The sequence below is a fragment of the Argentina silus genome (genome assembly GCF_951799395.1).
Source record: "Argentina silus genome assembly, chromosome: 14".
NCBI lineage: Eukaryota > Metazoa > Chordata > Actinopteri > Argentiniformes > Argentinidae > Argentina > Argentina silus.
In genome coordinates, this window is record NC_139668.1 from 20396924 (window position 1) to 20404784 (window position 7861).

Below are 7861 nucleotides of genomic sequence, written 5' to 3' on the forward strand. Positions count from 1 at the left end.
GCACCGCTGTTCACATGGTAAATCATACAGTGCTTCTCAGAACAACGGCTATAGATATTTAGAGGTGTGGCAAGAGAGAATGGAATCACACACACACACACACACACACACACACACACACACACACACACACACACACACACACATACTGAAACACCTTAACATGGATTACCTGTATTCTCTCTGTTCAGTTCCTCTACTCTGGTCTCCATGTACCTCAGCTCCACTCTCTGTTCCACCACAATGGTTCCCAGGATGTGCAACATGTCTCTCAGGTCCCTCAGCTCAGCCCAGATGTCAGGTGTAGTGGTCAAACTCTCCCTGCTCTCTCCATCTTCCCCGTGACCCAGTTGAAGGTTGTCATTCTCTCTGACCACCCCACCCTCTCCCTGAGCCCAAGCCCCAGACAGACAGAACAGCAACACCAGCAGAGCTACAGTACCCCTCATTCTGAAACCACGTCTCTTCAGAACTAACGTAGCCTACTGGGCTGAGCCCCCTTCTTTATACACACTCTGGTCCTGGTGAACCAATGGGGACATGGGAACTTTAACAGGTGTCCTCAATGGGACATTTCAGGACACAGCCAACGACTAAGAGTGACGTGTCAGAACACTGACAGATTATTTCATGCTGAGTCCTTCAAACTTGGGTTGTTTAAGGCCATGGGAGCGTGACAGCTGCTCCTCAGACGTGGGGCTGTTTAAAGGTAGACTCCGCAAGACCGGAATGACATTTCATAGAAACAGCGGTGCTTGAATTTACATACAGGACATAAACAGTTTTACATACAGGACATAAACAGTTTTACATACAGCACATAAACAGTTTTACATACAGGACATAAACTGTTTTACATACAGGACATAAACAGTTTTACATACAGGACATAAACAGTTTTACATACAGGACATAAACTGTTTTACATACAGGACATAAACTGTTTTACATACAGCACATAAACAGTTTTACATACAGGACATAAACTGTTTTACATACAGGACATAAACAGTTTTACATACAGGACATAAACAGTTTTACATACAGGACATAAACAGTTTTACATACAGGACATAAACTGTTTTACATACAGGACATAAACTGTTTTACATACAGCACATAAACAGTTTTACATACAGGACATAAACTGTTTTACATACAGGACATAAACTGTTTTACATACAGCACATAAACAGTTTTACATACAGGACATAAACTGTTTTACATACAGGACATAAACAGTTTTACATACAGGACATAAACTGTTTTACATACAGGACATAAACAGTTTTACATACAGGACATAAACAGTTTTACATACAGGACATAAACTGTTTTACATACAGGACATAAACAGTTTTACATACAGGACATAAACAGTTTTACATACAGGACATAAACAGTTTTACATACAGGACATAAACTGTTTTACATACAGGACATAAACAGTTTTACATACAGGACATAAACAGTTTTACATACAGGACATAAACAGTTTTACATACAGGACATAAACTGTTTTACATACAGGACATAAACAGTTTTACATACAGGACATAAACAGTTTTACATACAGGACATAAACAGTTTTACATACAGGACATAAACAGTTTTACATACAGGACATAAACAGTTTTACATACAGGACATAAACTGTTTTACATACAGGACATAAACAGTTTTACATACAGGACATAAACAGTTTTACATACAGGACATAAACAGTTTTACATACAGGACATAAACAGTTTTACATACAGGACATAAACAGTTTTACATACAGGACATAAACAGTTTTACATACAGGACATAAACAGTTTTACATACAGGACATAAACAGTTTTACATACAGGACATAAACAGTTTTACATACAGGACATAAACAGTTTTACATACAGGACATAAACAGTTTTACATACAGGACATAAACAGTTTTACATACAGGACATTATCCCACTCCCAGTTAGTATTTACCCACAGCAATTCCCCTAAACAGAATAATCTTTATTAATAATAATAATAATTATTATTATTGAATGATCTTACTCTACCACTTGTTCCATTGGTGTAAGAAGGAGAGTCTAGATAGGATTCTAAATACGCAGAAACACTTCTATCTTGATGAAATATAACACAACATGCATAACTTCATACAGCAGTAAAATCTCTGGTGAGTAATAAGCCTGATGTTCATGCATGGAGGAAGACAGGGTGTGTGTAGGGATCCAGCACTAGGGGGCGCTGAAGCTACACCATAGAGCCTGATGAAGGCCAAGTGGAGGGATTAACAACAACACAATCTGATGTCATGGCTCACATGTGACACATCAACCATCAAATAAAAAATATGCAGGAAACCTAGTTGTATAATAACATTGATTTATTGTATTGTTATCCAATTAAACAATCGTAGTTCATATGATAGAACTTTGTGACTTAATGTGAAACACTGTTATGGAAGACCAGAGGGGAGTATTAGCAGAGAGAAGTACTACAGAATAGTACTAGAGTAGTAATGTACTAGTGTAGTAATGTACTAGTGTACTAGAGTAGTAATGTACTAGTGTAGTAATGTACTAGTGTACTAGAGTAGTAATGTACTAGTGTAGTAATGTACTAGTGTACTAGAGTAGTAATGTACTAGAGTAGTAATGTACTAGAGTACTAGAGTAGTAATGTACTAGTGTAGTAATGTACTAGTGTACTAGAGTAGTAATGTATTAGTGTAGTAATGTATTAGTGTACTAGAGTAGTAATGTACTAGTGTACTAGAGTAGTAATGTATTAGTGCACTAGAGTAGTAATGTATTAGTGTACTAGAGTAGTAATGTATTAGTGTACTAAAGTAGTAATGTATTAGTGTACTAAAGTAGTAATGTACTAGTGTACTAGAGTAGTAATGTATTAGTGTACTAGAGTAGTAATGTATTAGTGTACTAGAGTAGTAATGTACTAGAGTAGTAATGTACTAGTGTACTAGAGTAGTAATGTATTAGTGTAGTAATGTACTAGTGTACTAGAGTAGTAATGTACTAGTGTACTAGAGTAGTAATGTATTAGTGTAGTAATGTATTAGTGTACTATAGTAGTAATGTACTAGTGTACTAGAGTAGTAATGTACTAGTGTACTAGAGTAGTAATGTATTAGTGTAGTAATGTATTAGTGTACTAGAGTAGTAATGTATTAGTGTACTAGAGTAGTAATGTACTAGTGTACTAGAGTAGTAATGTACTAGAGTAGTAATGTATTAGTGTAGTAATGTATTAGTGTACTAAAGTAGTAATGTATTAGTGTACTAAAGTAGTAATGTACTAGTGTACTAGAGTAGTAATGTATTAGTGTACTAGAGTAGTAATGTACTAGAGTAGTAATGTACTAGTGTACTAGAGTAGTAATGTATTAGTGTAGTAATGTACTAGTGTACTAGAGTAGTAATGTATTAGTGTACTAGAGTAGTAATGTACTAGTGTACTAGAGTAGTAATGTATTAGTGTAGTAATGTATTAGTGTACTAGAGTAGTAATGTACTAGTGTACTAGAGTAGTAATGTATTAGTGTAGTAATGTATTAGTGTACTAGAGTAGTAATGTACTAGTGTACTAGAGTAGTAATGTACTAGTGTACTAGAGTAGTAATGTACTAGTGTACTAGAGTAGTAATGTATTAGTGTAGTAATGTATTAGTGTACTAGAGTAGTAATGTATTAGTGTACTAGAGTAGTAATGTACTAGTGTAGTAATGTATTAGTGCACTAGAGTAGTAATGTACTAGAGTACTAGAGTAGTAATGTACTAGTGTACTAGAGTAGTAATGTATTAGTGTACTAGAGTAGTAATGTACTAGAGTAGTAATGTATTAGTGCACTAGAGTAGTAATGTACTAGAGTACTAGTGTAGTAATGTATTAGTGCACTAGAGTAGTAATGTACTAGAGTACTAGAGTAGTAATGTACTAGTGTACTAGAGTAGTAATGTATTAGTGTACTAGAGTAGTAATGTACTAGAGTAGTAATGTACTAGTGTACTAGAGTAGTAATGTACTAGTGTAGTAATGTATTAGTGCACTAGAGTAGTAATGTACTAGAGTACTAGAGTAGTAATGTACTAGTGTACTAGAGTAGTAATGTATTAGTGTACTAGAGTAGTAATGTACTAGTGTAGTAATGTATTAGTGCACTAGAGTAGTAATGTACTAGAGTACTAGAGTAGTAATGTACTAGTGTACTAGAGTAGTAATGTACTAGTGTACTAGAGTAGTAATGTACTAGTGCACTAGAGTAGTAATGTATTAGTGTACTTGAGTAGTAATGTACTAGAGTAGTAATGTACTAGTGTACTAGAGTAGTAATGTACTAGAGTAGTAGAGTAGTAATGTACTAGAGTAGTAATGTACTAGTGTACTAGAGTAGTAATGTACTAGAGTAGTAATGTACTAGAGTAGTAATGTATTAGTGTAGTAATGTATTAGTGTACTAGAGTAGTAATGTATTAGTGTACTAGAGTAGTAATGTACTAGAGTAGTAATGTATTAGTGCACTAGAGTAGTAATGTATTAGTGTAGTAATGTATTAGTGTACTAAAGTAGTAATGTATTAGTGTACTAGAGTAGTAATGTACTAGAGTAGTAATGTACTAGTGTAGTAATGTATTAGTGCACTAGAGTAGTAATGTACTAGAGTAGTAATGTACTAGTGTACTAGAGTAGTAATGTACTAGTGTACTAGAGTAGTAATGTATTTGTGTACTAGAGTAGTAATGTACTAGAGTAGTAATGTACTAGTGTACTAGTGTACTAGAGTAGTAATGTACTAGTGCACTAGAGTAGTAATGTATTAGTGTACTAGAGTAGTAATGTACTAGAGTACTAGAGTAGTAATGTACTAGTGTACTAGAGTAGTAATGTACTAGTGTACTAGAGTAGTAATGTACTAGAGTAGTAATGTACTAGTGTACTAGAGTAGTAATGTACTAGAGTACTAGAGTAGTAATGTACTAGAGTAGTAATGTACTAGAGTACTAGAGTAGTAATGTACTAGTGTACTAGAGTAGTAATGTACTAGTGTACTAGAGTAGTAAGGTACTAGTGTACTAGAGTAGTAATGTACTAGTGTACTAGAGTAGTAATGTACTAGAGTAGTAATGTACTAGAGTACTAGAGTAGTAATGTACTAGAGTAGTAATGTACTAGTGTACTAGAGTAGTAATGTACTAGAGTACTAGAGTAGTAATGTACTAGAGTAGTAATGTACTAGTGTACTAGAGTAGTAATGTACTAGAGTACTAGAGTAGTAATGTACTAGAGTACTAGAGTAGTAATGTACTAGAGTACTAGAGTAGTAATGTACTAGAGTAGTAATGTACTAGAGTACTAGAGTAGTAATGTACTAGTGTACTAGAGTAGTAAGGTACTAGTGTACTAGAGTAGTAAGGTACTAGTGTACGAGAGTAGTAATGTACTAGTGTACTAGAGTAGTAAGGTACTAGTGTACTAGAGTAGTAAGGTACTAGTGTACTAGAGTAGTAATGTACTAGAGTAGTAAGGTACTAGAGTAGTAATGTACTAGAGTAGTAATGTACTAGAGTACTAGAGTAGTAATGTACTAGAGTAGTAAGGTACTAGAGTACTAGAGTAGTAATGTATTAGAGTACTAGAGTAGTAATGTATTAGTGTACTAGAGTAGTAAGGTACTAGTGTACTAGTATATTAGTCTACTAGAGTACTAGAGTACTAGAGTATTAGTGTACTAGTGTACTAGAGTATTAGTGTACTAATGTACTAATGTACTAGTGTACTAGTGTATTAGAGTATTAGTGTACTAGAGTACTAGAGTATTAGAGTATTAGTGTACTAGTGTATTAGGGTACTAAGCAGAGTATTAGGCCCGGTTCCAATACTTCAGAAACATATCCTTCCTTCCTTCCTTCCTTCCTTCCTTCCTTCCTTGAGGAAATCACTGATCTCACATGACTTGATAGGCTAAAGCGATGCAATGAGAAGCTTTCTTAGGACCAATCCAGTCATGTCAGATCAATGATTACTTCAAGGAAAGGAAGGAAGGACGGATGCATTTCTGAAGTATTGGAACAGGGCCCTAGTGAGCACGGCACTAGACCTGGGTCAAAAACATACGTGACGCACTGGACAGCATCTGACTCCTGGTCCTGGAGAGCTGCAGGCTGGTCCTCTCTCCTGGTCCTCTCTCCTGGTCCTCTCTCCTGGTCCTCTCTCCTGGTCCTGGAGAGCTGCAGGCTGGTCCTCTCTCCTGGTCCTCTCTCCTGGTCCTCTCTCCTGATCCTCTCTCCTGGTCCTCTCTCCTGGTCCTCTCTCCTGGTCCTCTCTCCTGGTCCTCTCTCCTGGTCCTGGAGAGCTGCAGGCTGGTCCTCTCTCCTGGTCCTCTCTCCTGGTCCTCTCTCCTGGTCCTCTCTCCTGGTCCTGGAGAGCTGCAGGCTGGTCCTCTCTCCTGGTCCTCTCTCCTGGTCCTCTCTCCTGGTCCTCTCTCCTGGTCCTCTCTCCTGGTCCTCTCTCCTGGTCCTGGAGAGCTGCAGGCTGGTCCTCTCTCCTGGTCCTCTCTCCTGGTCCTCTCTCCTGGTCCTCTCTCCTGGTCCTCTCTCCTGGTCCTGGAGAGCTGCAGGCTGGTCCTCTCTCCTGGTCCTCTCTCCTGGTCCTCTCTCCTGGTCCTGGAGAGCTGCAGGCTGGTCCTCTCTCCTGGTCCTCTCTCCTGGTCCTGGAGAGCTGCAGGCTGGTCCTCTCTCCTGGTCCTCTCTCCTGGTCCTCTCTCCTGGCCCTGGAGAGCTGCAGGCTGGTCCTCTCTCCTGGTCCTCTCTCCTGGTCCTCTCTCCTGGTCCTGGAGAGCTGCAGGCTGGTCCTCTCTCCTGGTCCTCTCTCCTGGTCCTCTCTCCTGGCCCTGGAGAGCTGCAGGTTTTTGCTCCAGCTCAGCACTGACACACCTGATTCAGCTCATCAAGCTTATGGAGATCAGTCAGTCAGATTAGTTGAATCAGGTGTGATAGCACTAAGCTGGGACAAAAACCTGGACCCACTGTGGCTCTCCAGAACCAGGGTTGAGTATCTGCCCCTATCCTAGTCCAGGGTTAAATATATCTGCCCCTATCCTAGTCCAGGGTTAAATATCTCTGCCCCTATCCTAGTCCAGGGTTAAATATCTCTGTCCCTATCCTAGTCCAGGGTTAAATATCTCTGCCCCTATCCTAGTCCAGGGTTAAATATCTCTGCCCCTATCCTAGTCCAGGGTTAAATATCTCTGCCCCTATCCTAGTCCAGGGTTAAATATCTCTGTCCCTATCCTAGTCCAGGGTTAAATATCTCTGCCCCTATCCTAGTCCAGGGTTAAATATCTCTGTCCTTATCCTAGTCCAGGGTTGAGGTGAGTCTTTCAATTCATGAATGGAAAAAAAAACCTTCACAGAAAACATTTTTAAAGTCATGAATTTTATTCACTTTTTCGTTTCCATTGAGTGACTCAGCGAGCTCAGATCGACCCAAGCTTTAACTTGCCTGATATACATTGTAACTAGGCTACAGTCGCCCTTAGTCACCCCCTACACCGTACCGTTGCTAGGTTACCACGGTGACGTAACAGAGCCTTTCCCTCCAGAGAATGACATCATCGCCGCCGATGTGGATTCCAGTGCTATTAGTAGAACCCAGTCATTCAACACGTCACAGGGTCACAGGGTCACAGGGGCAATGTTTCCATGTATATAGGGACAGATAGAGTATACTGTATATATTTCACTATTTACAAGGTCATATAATATACAATATATATCAGCGGTGGTCAAGGCACCAGCACGAAACATATCACTGTCACATCCATAACAGCAATATATGCAGTATCAT